At 39.0% G+C, this 13506-nt stretch overlaps 1 long non-coding RNA gene across 1 annotated transcript; it reads left to right on the top strand.

Annotated features, from left to right (window-relative positions):
• Positions 1–9867: 9867 nt before the first annotated feature.
• LOC130911887 (uncharacterized) lies at positions 9868–12091 on the top strand. The gene is made up of 2 exons (XR_009062492.1): positions 9868–10463; positions 11041–12091. It is a non-coding gene; the product is annotated as an uncharacterized LOC130911887 (long non-coding RNA).
• The last annotated feature ends 1415 nt before the right edge of the window (positions 12092–13506 follow it).

Here is a 13506-nt window from a genome sequence, read left to right as displayed (position 1 = left end):
TTCATTGTTATTACTTTTTTTTATTTGTGGAGACCTGAGAACATTACATTTTTCTTGCAAGGAGTCTTTCACTACAATCCATGTTCTGCATTTAGATTTAAAATTTCATTTATTTTTCTGAAGGTGTTCATGTGAATGCTGTGCAGTGATACCCACAGTAGATGAGTGTGTTTGCTGTGGTGAACAGGAGCGAGTCAGGGACAAGATGGAGGGGGCTGGGGTCCAATGTATTACCCAACACCCTGGATTTCAGCCCGTCTGCCTGAAGGTAGACGTCCTTCAGACAGCCTATTATGCCGACAAGCAAAACTATGAGGACTAGGGACTAGGAGGAAACAAGTATGTCATATATATGCACTGATCAGAATTTCATAAGCAAACCTTATTTGTGATCGGCAGTCACTTAGGCTATTTAGGATTGTCTCACAAATTACAATGTAAAATAACGGTTTGCATTACTGTATTGGTTTTCAAATGGAAAAGGAAATGAGTGACCCCATCCTATTGTTCTTTCAGCTGGAAACGTTACACAGCGTATCGCCAGTTTGTGCGCTGGGTGTACGAGTTCCTGGGGCGGAGGATCAGGGTTCCTCTACCAGCCTGTGTGGTCGCGCAGATCAGGACAAGCTTCCCATCACCTGAGTTTGTTGGATACCAACCTCCTAATCCTCCCTAAAACTCCAGGTTTAATAAAATATTGTAATCGTTTCATTATACAGTCATCCTGATGTGATTTCTAAAAGCCTCAGTGGTTAGTCTTATTACATATTCACTAAGTGCAAAACAAAAATGCTATTTCCATGACAAAGTGTTGTGCTGAATGGAATATGGAAATATGACCGATGCAAGGACGTTATTGGATACTTATTTCTGACATGCTGATACAAGTATAAAAACAATTACTACTGTATCAAGCTCAAGACAATAATGTAGCAAAACACACAAAATGTTTTTAGTCACCAGAATTTAAGTGTGCCATTATATTTTATGTATACGAACATATTTACAAAGTGCTCGAACCGATGATACCTTATAATTTCAAAAAAACTAGCTCACATTTTCAAAAGATGACAACGAAAGAACTGGGGAACAAAATTATACTAAATTAAAGGTTCAATCATGGCACATTAAAACGTGTGACATGATCCCGGACCGCCTGTTCTTTGTCAGGTCGCTGAAAGCTGCTGCTGAGGGATAACCTATCATTTTGACACCACGGGGTGAGATCTTGCATGTAGCCCCAGATCGAGGGAGATTATCAGTGGTCTTGTAAAAATGGTAAATGGACAGAACTTACATAGCGCATTTATCTGCAATTATCTGTCTCTCATGGTTGAGGTTTACCCATGTTGACAACTACAGGCCTCTCTAATATTTTCAAGTAGGAGAACTTGCACAATTAGTGGTTGACTAAATACTTATTTGCCGCACTGTATTATTTCTTTTCCTATTTCATTTCTCCAGAGCAAAAAAGTATCCAGTTTTTTTTCACCTGACTCTAGCCATTTTTCTTTTGACCTTATAAAGGCTCTTTTAGCCAAATTAATTTAAGCATTGTCAGTTTCTTCTTTATTATTTTTAAAAATTTGATTACTTCGTCCTTTGTTAGATTTTCTTTTATCATCAAAGATTTTTTTTCCGACATCATTTTTACTTTGACGGAATTATCTGTCTTGATTTCCTTACGTTTTATTGCTATTTGTCTTATTTTAAATTTGAAATATTCCCATTTCTATACTGGCTTAATCTCCATTTCCCCAAGTAGTTGTTTCCCTGTCCGCTTTACCATATCACAAAATGACTTGTCTTTTAACAAATCGTTATTTCGTTTCCAAAACTGCTCCTGTGTAGTGTTGATCCGATTTTATGAATTGAATTTAATTTGTGGTCGGATAAAGGAGCTAGATAATGAGAAGACTTAGAAACGTACAGTGTGGCAAATAAGTATTTGATACACTGCCAATGGGAAAACCCATTGGCAGTGTATCAAATACTTGTTCTCCCCATTGTATATAATGCTGAATGAAGCTGTTCTGATTTAAGTAAGACATATGTATAGATTAGGGATGCTTAATACTTCGTTTGCTATTCCTAATCACTTCCAGTATGCATACAACGCTGAATTAATTTGTTTTGATTTTAGCAAGGCACATATGTAGATTAGGGTTGCAAGATAGTGTCATATTTATGTGCCTTCTCAGTTCTTTTCTTTCCTTTCCAGCACATTATGCAGCTGGATGGGCGGGGCTGTGCTACACACCTGTGGCACATTTGGAGCACTCATTATTTAAAGACAGCTGTCACAGTGTACGAGTGTTGGACTATTACATTCTACTTGCTTACTGCTGTGTGCGTCTTCTGGAGATCTCTTGCCTGTTGTATCTTTTTGTTATCACATTGCTGTTAGTATTTTTCGTTGGACTTTGCTGTTATTTGAATCAGCTTTTTCTGGCCATTGTTGCCTTCCTCTTAGTTCTCTCGCCGACTAGGTTCGTGCCCTTTTTGCGTTGCATTTTTCTCTCGCGTGTTTTAGCGTGCTCCCTTTGTTCTCGTTTTTGTAATAAATACTTCTAATTTCAAAGTCTGTGTTTGGATCCATATTGTAACAGAATAGTCCGACCATGGATCCCGCAGATTCTGAAAGTACTCGCCGTGTAATCGCCTGTCACGGTCACATGATAAGCCAGCACGAACAGTCACTGCGTGAACTAGCAAACGCGATCGGCTCGCTAATAGGAGGGTTTCACGTGACGTCACAGCGCTGCCTTGGGAGAGCGCCAAAATCAGATGGAGGGCAGGAAGTGAAGTACCGCTATTTAGAAACAGGATTTTTCGTCTGGAAAAATGCCAATGTTCTGTGTTGTTTACGGTTGCTCCAATCGTTCTAACCGAGAAAAAGAAAATAAGTTTTTTAGAGTGACAAAGATTGTCGTCCACAAAGGTGAGAGATGTAAAAAAACTCACAAAACAACGCCGTAAAAAGTGGATTTCAAACTTACGTCTACTCTCGGGGGGAGCTGAGTCTGCTAATGCCCGAGTCTGCTCCGACCACTTCGTCAGAGGTATGTTAGCCAGCCGACTTATTTTTTGTGGTTGTGCTTATAAGACATTAGGTTGTTGTTAGAAGTTATCTGTTAATTACCGGTGGTGTAATATAGACTTATTTGGGACTTTTTAGGCTGCCGCAGCGCTTTGGGTGAGGTTGACTCGCTAGACTGGGCTCCGGCGGTCAACCTCGGTTACCAAAAAACTAAGTCCAAATCAGAGGCATCCCTGAAACAAGAACATAGGATGAAACTCAAGGAAGACCAACAGCGACGGTGGGAATGTGCAGAGGCTATGTTGGATCTACAACAGACAGCTGAGAGCCGGAGTATGAGCCCGGACCTGAGGCAGACAGCTGCGAACTCAAAACCGATGCAGCTAGCTGACAACTCACTATCAGAGGACATCAGTGGGAATGGGACATTAAATAATCTAGGTAAATTATTGCAGTCCTACTAAGGTGTGTAAACAGCATTAAAAGCAAATATTACAAATGTGATTGACAGCAGATTAAGACTGTCAGTTGCATACTCATGAATTAACTAATATGGTCCCCACTGCTGTGTGTGTGTGTGGGGGGGGCTGTTAATCAGTCCCGCACCTGAGCTCTCACTCATGGTCCAACTGTATTAATATGTTATTTGTAGTTAAATGGATTCCAATTTATTATTGCACACTATGTTATTGTATAACAATTGTTGAAAAATCTTATCTTGTAAATAAACCACCATGTATTACTGTCTCAATGGCATTTAATCTTTTCAATAAACATCTTCAGTGCTATTCAATATACAACCCAATTACAGTGCTCTCACAAAATGTGAACCAATTCTGACAAGTAATGTTAATTTAATTGTCAAGGAACATTATACAACAGCCAGAACTATATTCAAAACGTCATCTTGTCTCATAAAACAGTATTGATTTAATAATATATTGCCCACTTTCAAGAGTGTGTGGATGTACATATTTACAATTGAATTACACATCTAAGTTTGTAACTTGCTGTCCCAGTATTTCTGGAAGTAAACTTTTTCTAAAAAAAAAAAAAACAAAAAAAAAAAACTCAGCTTTGGGAATCACATTATCCCAAAATGCAGGATCAGGCAAAATCCTTTGAACAAAAATATCATGGCGGTTCCACACAACAAAGTCACAGTACTCAGCATCTACAATGTGAAGCTGTGCCTGAATTTGGTAATAGTAGTCATGACTCCGGTTCAGTATGACATTTTCCCCATCGTTGATGAGGCAGAAGCCCTTTCCTCCAGCACACAAGCGCAGATTGGCCTCATCTTGGTGAGAGTGTGGGCACTAAAATCACAGTGAGAAAAATGTGAATACATTAGCAGATATTTTGTGCCTTTTTGCTCTGTTGTATGGAAAGAGGTAACACTAATAGTGTTAACTATGGCCCGACCTCGTCTCCACAACGACTGTCAGACTCACGTCTATGATCGTTAAGATGTAATGCATGTTTGTTAACATTACAGCAGGTACTGCTAGCATCTTAACACGTCAAACAATAAATGAGTAAATACTCACCCTGGCAAAGACCAATCGATGATTATCGCGGAGCCATTTAGTACCGAGGTGATTTACCCACCCGCTGACAAAAAAATTATATGCCTCCAGACTTTTGTAGGCTTTCATCTGCTGTCTGGTGTAGTATGAGGTATGTAGGACCAGATAGTTCGTAATAGAACACCGGTAAATCTCGAAGTTCTGTCGAAAACTCGCTCATTTTCATAACATACGGGTCGCTTCCAACATATTTGCTAATTAATTTTGTATATCTTTGTTTTGAAATTGGGTCTAAATCCTTACAATACAGACTCTCCGCAACAGTTTCCACCATAGACGCATTCTCCATTTTAACTTCCTGCCCTCCGTCTGAATTCGCGCGTCATGACAGTGACGTAACTGAAACCCTCCTATTACACGAGTAGAAAAGATGACGTCACCTTCACAGTCTTGTGGCGTAGTTGACGCTGCGGTGGCGCCCGATCAGCTCCCTCCCTCTTCGATGGGCCCGCCGGCGTCCTTTCGGGAGCCGGTGTTGCCTATGGAGGACCAGGAGTGCAAAAATTCAATAAATAAATACACAATTAAATAAATAATTAAAAGTGTCATTAAAATGCTTTTATTTCAATATTTATTTATTTATTTCAATATTTATTTCAATTTTTATTTATTTATTTCAATTTATATTTATTTATTTCTATATTTATTTATTTCAATTTTTATTTATTTATTTCAATTTATATTTATTTATTTCAATTTTTATTTATTTATTTCAATTTATATTTATTTATTTCGATTTATATTTATTTATTTCGATTTTTATTTATTTATTTCAATTTTTATTTCGATTTTTATTTATTTATTTCAATTTTTATTCATTTATTTCAATTTTTATTTATTTATTTCAATTTGTATTTATTTATTTCAGTTTTTATTTATTTATTTCATCATTTATTTATTTATTTCAACTTTTATTTATTTCACTTTTTATTTATTTCATTCTTGCACTCTTGTTCCTCTGGAGGTGCAACCATGCAATAATTTTATCTGTCACGTTTGCTCGTCAAAGTTTCTAACGTCTGATTGGTTGCTCAGCAAAGCAAGTCTTAACTAGTCGATCTCAGATAATAGATTGACGCCTGAGACGGTTCTTGTCTCGTGACGTTTCTGGCGCAATGCATTGTGGGTTTTCGTGTATTGCAGAACAACAACAAGCCCGCGACGTGATCCTTTGCTAGGCATCCATTCTGCGTGATAATCGTTGAAAATGGTACACTCGTGTTGTGTGAAAGACTGACATTCTAGGTCCCATGATAGAAACGAATGCAAAAAGGATGGGATAGGTTTTTTTTTAGCATTCCCGCCTGGAAGAGAAGATATGGAACTCAGATGAGTTGACCAAGAGGCTTCGAATGGTTGCAGCGGTGAGAAGAAAGGCCATCACTTTTTATTCATCAACTGAAAACATCTCGGTCTGTTCCCGACATTTCCATAAAGGTTAGTAACTAGAAGTGTTAATGTTCTTCGGATGCTGATACTGACTGCATTTAAACGCTTATGGCGTGTGGTTGTGTTGTTTACTTTGGCTAACCACGCTAGTGTCTAAGAGAGGCTAACTGTAGCCCTACTGGCTAACTGTGCATAAGCAACAGGCGTTCATCGTATGGTACTAGTACACAAAAAAAAAAAAAAAAAAAAAAAACAGTTCAAGGGTAAAAAAGTAAGGGTAGTAATGAAGATGTAACAGCACACAATGAATGATTATAAGTATGGGAGATGTGTTAGAAAAAAATGCGATATTTACCTCCCGCTTAGACTACTGATATGCTTGACCAAGCACTCTGTGGAGGAGACTACAGATCTACTAAATCACCAGAAGAATCTTCTGCTTGTTTGTTATGCCTAATGATCAGTTAAACTTTAAAAAAAAAAAAATTTTTTAAGTCTGTTGCATACAAATCAGTGCCATATGAGGGCAGGTCCCACCAGTTTAGACACACTACAAAGCTTTAAAATCCATTTTAAGTTACTAATGTTAACCTGTTGTATAACTGATACGACTTTTATAATTTCAGGAAAACCAGCATATGAAATAAATGAGGCAGACCCTGACTGGGCACCATCCTTACGCCTGGACACACATGTGTTCAGCCCACCAACGTGGACCGCTCTTTTAGGCGAAGTAGGCGTGAGAAATTGAGGATGGAGGAAGACGTTGGTGAGCTACAGGAGGAGCCGTCAGCACCCTTTAGATCAGCGGTCTCAAACCGACTCCACAAAGGGCCGCAGTGGGTCCTGGTTTTTGTTCCAACAGATCCAGCACAAACAGTTCAACCAATGAGGTTTCTACTAACATAAGCAGCACCTGATTGCAATCAACTGATTACACTTGTAAGAAACCAGATTGGTGAAAAGGTATTTGTCTCGTTTGGTTGGAATGAAATCCAGTACCCCCTGCGGCCCTTTGAGGACCGGTTTGAGACCACTGCTTTAGATGCTCCTTCTGACCTTCATGTGCCTGCGTTTGGACCTGCCTACACTACACATTGCACACAAATTCCATGTTTCCCGTAAGACTGTGTATTGAGTGTTCAGTGGCATGGTGCCCTTTTTACATGCTAACTTGAGACGAGCAATTGTTTGGCCCAACAGAGAAACACTCTATAAAACAATGCCTCACGAGTTTGTTGAGTTCTTCAGACGCAGAGTTGCAGTGATTATTGAGTTTTTTGAAATTTTTACAGAGAAACCATCAAATCTTAAGGCGCATGCGCAAATGTTTTCTAGTTACAAGCATAACTACACCATGAAATACCTAACTGGAATCACACGAAAGGGGGGAATTTGTTTGATGTCAAAAGGTTGGGGTGGTCGCACAAGTGACAAACATATCACCTTGAACAGTGCTTTTTTTAATAACTTTTTGCCCGGGGACATTGTCTTGACTGACAGAGGCTTTGATATTCAAGAACATGTGGGTATGTTATGTGCAGAGGTCAAACTCCCTGCGTTCACAAAAGGTCGCTGTCAGTTAGCTGGTAGAGATGTGGAGGAGACTAGGAAGATAGCACATTTGAGGATTCATGTTGAACGGGTAATTGGTAATCTTTGCCAGAAGTATAAGATCCAACAGGAACTATACCTATTAACTTGGTTCTGCCATGTGACGGCGAAGATTGCACATTGTTGGATAAGATTGTTTATGTATGCGGTGCCCTTACAAACCTTTGCCCAACTGTTGTGTAGTTTGTACTGTTATGACATTTATTATGCTAACCGTTTCAGCCTTTCAAACTTAGCTGTTATTGATATTTTGTATTTTGTTGTGACTTGATTGTATTTAATAAAAAATATTAAGTCATCTTGAATCCTATTCTTTGTAAGTACAGCATGTGTCAATACTGTATTATATATATATATATATATATATACACACATACACACACACACATAATAATGTTTATACAAAGGACGACAGTTAACTACTTTGGCCAGGTACTTTTAATGTTGCCAAATTGTCAGTTAAAACAAATCACAAACTAGCAACCACCACTAACTTAAGTGGACCACAGAGAGCAGAACCAACACGTCTTTATCTGTTTCATGCGGTGTAGACCAACACAGGTTAAATAATAATGGGGCAGATCTCATTATCACACGCAACCATGTCATCTTTGGTCTCCAGACCACAGCAGAGGCACCATAACTGACAAATACCGATCTCTCGCTTCCTTTTCAAGCTTCTCCACATAAAGAGTCTTGTCGTTCTTCTGGCTTTTTCCCATTTTGATGTGACATTCGCGTGGCTGCTTACCCGCAAAATTGTCAACAAAACAAACGTGACCGGGGCGGATGTAGTCCAGGTCACTGAGATACACGAAAGATGGCGGCTCAGGTGGTCGTGATGACGTAGGTGACAACAACGTAAGGTGGCAGTGTAGATCCGTACAATCTGAAAAATAATTGCTCCCTCAAAATCACAAAGACGACGAAGATTAGTAGCGTCATGAGCGTGGTCAGTGTAGCGGTAGTAGGCTTTGACGCATTTCGCGTGTTGTCCAAGCAAAACATACATATGTCCAAAATATACCCGGAGCTGCTCAGAGAAACAGCAAATTTAATCGAGGACACTCTGAGGAGAACTCCACCAGCAGCCCATGGTGGAGTCCAGTCTGTGGCTTCTACATCGCACGGGCCAGCGCCTTTAAACGGGCTGATGTCTGCATACGAGAAACTCTAGTATAACTCAGAAGTGGAACGGTCCTTGGATATTTACCAGATTTTATTTTATTTTTTTATCAAGTTTTGAAATAAAGCTAAATGACAGAAATAACTAGCAGTTTTCTAAGTAGTTTTACTCTGAACTCCGACATCATTTTTACATGATCATGATTTAGTTTGGGTCTAGGGGTGCTCCAGTGTCTCTCTAAAGTGGACCAGTTGTCGAATAGGTCACCGTTTTTTCCCCATATAATTAATAAAGGGACTTGCGCTCTGAAGCCACCTCATTGCATTCTGAAGCCAGCGCATTGCATTACCGTAATGCACATAATGCAAACAATAATCCAAATGAGGGGCGGCTGGTTTGACTTCGTTTTTACGAGTAGAGGCTGGCTTGACCGCAGTTCTAAACTATCGAACACTCGATCAACATCTTGATCTGACAGAGCCGAGATGATGCCAATAACGTTAATTAATTGCTCTGTTTTGTAGGACACGTACTCAGGGTCCAAATGTCCTGCTTCAATTTGTTCTGAGAAATCTAACATGTCCCAAGGGAGCTCATGCAAAATCTCAGAAAATGCCGCCATGTTGGGAAGAAATGGGACGAAGCAATCGCTTATTACTCGATCAACTCAAACCCCGCCTAGTTCACGCCCGCCCACCGAGTTTGATGAGCCAATGAAAGATAAAATTATTTCATGCGGCCACACGGGGAACTATGGAGGTATGGAGGACCAGGAGTGCAAAAATTCAATAAATAAATACACAATTAAATAAATAATTAAAAGTGTCATTAAAATGCTTTTATTTCAATATTTATTTATTTATTTATTTCAATATTTATTTCAATTTTTATTTATTTATTTCAATTTATATTTATTTATTTCAATTTATATTTATTTATTTCGATTTATATTTATTTATTTCAATTTTTATTTATTTATTTCAATTTATATTTATTTATTTCGATTTATATTTATTTATTTCAATTTTTATTTATTTATTTCAATTTTTATTTCGATTTTTATTTATTTATTTCAATTTTTATTCATTTATTTCAACTTTTATTTATTTATTTCAATTTTTATTTATTTATTTCAATTTTTATTTATTTATTTCATCATTTATTTATTTATTTCAACTTTTATTTATTTCACTTTTTATTTATTTCATTCTTGCACTCTTGTTCCTCTGGAGGTGCAACCATGCAATAATTTTATCTGTCACGTTTGCTCGTCAAAGTTTCTAACGTCTGATTGGTTGCTCAGCAAAGCAAGTCTTAACTAGTCGATCTCAGATAATAGATTGACGCCTGAGACGGTTCTTGTCTCGTGACGTTTCTGGCGCAATGCATTGTGGGTTTTCGTGTATTGCAGAACAACAACAAGCCCGCGACGTGATCCTTTGCTAGGCATCCATTCTGCGTGATAATCATTGAAAATGGTACACTCGTGTTGTGTGAAAGACTGCCATTCTAGGTCCCATGATAGAAACGAATGCAAAAAGGATGGGATAGGGTTTTTTTTAGCATTCCCGCCTGGAAGAGAAGATATGGAACTCAGATGAGTTGACCAAGAGGCTTCGAATGGTTGCAGCGGTGAGAAGAAAGGCCATCACTTTTTATTCATCAACTGAAAACATCTCGGTCTGTTCCCGACATTTCCATAAAGGTTAGTAACTAGAAGTGTTAATGTTCTTCGGATGCTGATACTGACTGCATTTAAACGCTTATGGCGTGTGGTTGTGTTGTTTACTTTGGCTAACCACGCTAGTGTCTAAGAGAGGCTAACTGTAGCCCTACTGGCTAACTGTACACAAGCAACAGGCGTTCATCGTATGGTACTAGTACACAAAAAAAAAAAAAAAAAAAAAAACAGTTCAAGGGTAAAAAAGTAAGGGTAGTAATGAAGATGTAACAGCACACAATGAATGATTATAAGTATGGGAGATGTGTTAGAAAAAAATGCGATATTTACCTCCCGCTTAGGCGACTGATATGCTTGACCAAGCACTCTGTGGAGGAGACTACAGATCTACTAAATCACCAGAAGAATCTTCTGCTTGTTTGTTATGCCTAATGATCAGTTAAACTTTAAAAAAAAAAATTTTTTTTAAGTCTGTTGCATACAAATCAGTGCCATATGAGGGCAGGTCCCACCAGTTTAGACACACTACAAAGCTTTAAAATCCATTTTAAGTTACTAATGTTAACCTGTTGTATAACTGATACGACTTTTATAATTTCAGGAAAACCAGCATATGAAATAAATGAGGCAGACCCTGACTGGGCACCATCCTTACGCCTGGACACACATGTGTTCAGCCCACCAACGTGGACCGCTCTTCTAGGCGAAGTAGGCGTGAGAAATTGAGGATGGAGGAAGACGTTGGTGAGCTACAGGAGAAGCCGTCAGCACCCTTTAGATGCTCCTTCTGACCTTCATGTGCCTGCGTTTGGACCTGCCTACACTACACATTGCACACATATTCCATGTTTCCCGTAAGACTGTGTATTGAGTGTTCAGTGGCATGGTGCCCTTTTTACATGCTAACTTGAGACGAGCAATTGTTTGGCCCAACAGAGAAACACTCTATAAAACAATGCCTCACGAGTTTGTTGAGTTCTTCAGACGCAGAGTTGCAGTGATTATTGAGTTTTTTGAAATTTTTACAGAGAAACCATCAAATCTTAAGGCGCATGCGCAAATGTTTTCTAGTTACAAGCATAACTACACCATGAAATACCTAACTGGAATCACACGAAAGGGGGGAATTTGTTTGATGTCAAAAGGTTGGGGTGGTCGCACAAGTGACAAACATATCACCTTGAACAGTGCTTTTTTTAATAACTTTTTGCCCGGGGACATTGTCTTGACTGACAGAGGCTTTGATATTCAAGAACATGTGGGTATGTTATGTGCAGAGGTCAAACTCCCTGCGTTCACAAAAGGTCGCTGTCAGTTAGCTGGTAGAGATGTGGAGGAGACTAGGAAGATAACACATTTGAGGATTCATGTTGAACGGGTAATTGGTAATCTTTGCCAGAAGTATAAGATCCAACAGGAACTATACCTATTAACTTGGTTCTGCCATGTGACGGCGAAGATTGCACATTGTTGGATAAGATTGTTTATGTATGCGGTGCCCTTACAAACCTTTGCCCAACTGTTGTGTAGTTTGTACTGTTATGACATTTATTATGCTAACCGTTTCAGCCTTTCAAACTTAGCTGTTATTGATATTTTGTATTTTGTTGTGACTTGATTGTATTTAATAAAAAATATTAAGTCATCTTGAATCCTATTCTTTGTAAGTACAGCATGTGTCAATACTGTATTATATATATATATATATATACACACATACACACACACACATAATAATGTTTATACAAAGGACGACAGTTAACTACTTTGGCCAGGTACTTTTAATGTTGCCAAATTGTCAGTTAAAACAAATCACAAACTAGCAACCACCACTAACTTAAGTGGACCACAGAGAGCAGAACCAACACGTCTTTATCTGTTTCATGCGGTGTAGACCAACACAGGTTAAATAATAATGGGGCAGATCTCATTATCACACGCAACCATGTCATCTTTGGTCTCCAGACCACAGCAGAGGCACCATAACTGACAAATACCGATCTCTCGCTTCCTTTTCAAGCTTCTCCACATAAAGAGTCTTGTCGTTCTTCTGGCTTTTTCCCATTTTGATGTGACATTCGCGTGGCTGCTTACCCGCAAAATTGTCAACAAAACAAACGTGACCGGGGCGGATGTAGTCCAGGTCACTGAGATACACGAAAGATGGCGGCTCAGGTGGTCGTGATGACGTAGGTGACAACAACGTAAGGTGGCAGTGTAGATCCGTACAATCTGAAAAATAATTGCTCCCTCAAAATCACAAAGACGACGAAGATTAGTAGCGTCATGAGCGTGGTCAGTGTAGCGGTAGTAGGCTTTGACGCATTTCGCGTGTTGTCCAAGCAAAACATACATATGTCCAAAATATACCCGGAGCTGCTCAGAGAAACAGCAAATTTAATCGAGGACACTCTGAGGAGAACTCCACCAGCAGCCCATGGTGGAGTCCAGTCTGTGGCTTCTACATCGCACGGGCCAGCGCCTTTAAACGGGCTGATGTCTGCATACGAGAAACTCTAGTATAACTCAGAAGTGGAACGGTCCTTGGATATTTACCAGATTTTATTTTATTTTTTTATCAAGTTTTGAAATAAAGCTAAATGACAGAAATAACTAGCAGTTTTCTAAGTAGTTTTACTCTGAACTCCGACATCATTTTTACATGATCATGATTTAGTTTGGGTCTAGGGGTGCTCCAGTGTCTCTCTAAAGTGGACCAGTTGTCGAATAGGTCACCGTTTTTTCCCCATATAATTAATAAAGGGACTTGCGCTCTGAAGCCACCTCATTGCATTCTGAAGCCAGCGCATTGCATTACCGTAATGCACATAATGCAAACAATAATCCAAATGAGGGGCGGCTGGTTTGACTTCGTTTTTACGAGTAGAGGCTGGCTTGACCGCAGTTCTAAACTATCGAACACTCGATCAACATCTTGATCTGACAGAGCCGAGATGATGCCAATAACGTTAATTAATTGCTCTGTTTTGTAGGACACGTACTCAGGGTCCAAATGTCCTGCTTCAATTTGTTCTGAGAAATCTAACATGTCCCAAGGGAGCTCATG

This window comes from Corythoichthys intestinalis, chromosome 2, assembly GCF_030265065.1.
Source record: "Corythoichthys intestinalis isolate RoL2023-P3 chromosome 2, ASM3026506v1, whole genome shotgun sequence".
In the NCBI taxonomy this organism is placed as follows: domain Eukaryota; kingdom Metazoa; phylum Chordata; class Actinopteri; order Syngnathiformes; family Syngnathidae; genus Corythoichthys; species Corythoichthys intestinalis.
This window is presented reverse-complemented; position numbering and strand designations above follow the sequence as displayed.